Source organism: Capsella rubella, unplaced genomic scaffold, assembly GCF_000375325.1.
Source record: "Capsella rubella cultivar Monte Gargano unplaced genomic scaffold, Caprub1_0 scaffold_1, whole genome shotgun sequence".
Lineage (NCBI taxonomy): Eukaryota > Viridiplantae > Streptophyta > Magnoliopsida > Brassicales > Brassicaceae > Capsella > Capsella rubella.
In genome coordinates, this window is record NW_006238923.1 from 206,463 (window position 1) to 207,995 (window position 1,533).

The following is a 1,533-nucleotide window of genomic DNA, read 5'->3' on the forward strand; positions in this document are numbered from 1 at the left end:
TCCCCCACATAAACCAAACCGACATGTGGGGGAGATTGGCCGGAGCTCCGCCGGGGAGTGCCAAGTAATGGTTGTCAATCTCCTTCACCATGAATTTCTTTCTCCCCAAGAGAACAAATATGCACATCAATAGAATGGTGGCAAAACACAGATGTATAATAGATATATATATATATTATACATCAAGATCGGCCCGGACACTGTCGACAAGCAAAAAACCGATGTTAGTCCCCAACCAAAATAGGAACAGTTCGCCTAGGAGAAGTACTGGCTGCTCCCTGTGTACGTGATAAAGCTTAGAAAACTTGCTGTCTAACCATAGCTTGGTGTTGGCTGGGAGAGCGACGGTGTTGGCTGGGAGAGCGACGATCCATGCGACGATCCAGGCGACAATCATGGTTACGAAATTCGAGAAGAGACAATGTAGGCTTGAAGCTAATGAACCGTGGGTTAGATAGAGCTCTTTTCTTATTGACAATATGGGTTTTTTTCTTTGCTCTTCTTCTCTTTTATGTTCTTCTTAATGTTTTGATCCTCTGGTTTATATAGAAAATTATAGATGTAGCGTGTATCAAGTCATCAAGTTGATGACTTGATGTTGTTTCTTCCATGCACAGAGAAGTCTTTGATATTTTACCATTTCTGTTTTGCTTTTTGATTGAGTCCAAAACTTTTTCAACTAGGAAACTCTTATTTACTAAGTTTATTAGTAACTTTGTATGCACATGTCTTCTTTTTCTACATTCATCGACCGACTCAAATTCTCATAAACTTTATTCTGAAAATGTAATGTTAGTAGACATATACACATATATACAAGTTTGACGTTTCTGAACTTTCTATAAATACATAATACTCAGAATTCAACATTTTGAATACACGCAATGCTTTAACAAACCATATAACCTTTACTTTAGTTGAAATTATATTTCATATTTTGAAAACATAATTTCGTTAAAAATCAGTTTACTTATAATATTTCTAACGAGTTTTAACATTTCTATTTTGGGGTATGGCTGTGATAGTGAAGACGAACGTCTATATACATTCTTTAATTTTTAACTTTTTTTGTATTGACATCAGATTTTCCATTTTTTTAGATTATATATAATACAATTTTCTTGAAACTGTGAATCTGTTATTTTATTGATAAATAATTATTCGAAAAATAAATAATTTGCAACATACCTAATCTAAGAATGTAAACTAGTCAGTGGTGAAATGCAATTCTGTGGTAGATAGACAAAAGTAAAAAGAAGATTTCAAAGAAAAATACATAAACAGTTTATGTTAAAACAAAAAAAAATTGCTATTATAGTAAAATTTGGCTTCACAAAATTCGATAGGGACTTCACAAAATTCAAAAGTTAATATGTTCATTGTATGTGTTCTGCTTCTTCAGATTTTTTTTTTTTTTTTAACATTTTTTTCGCTTTATGGATTAGCATTTACATTTTGTTGACTCCATAATTTTATCTTGTTTTTTTCTTGTTTTTGTGTAAGAAATAAAATATTTGAACAACTAATCATGCA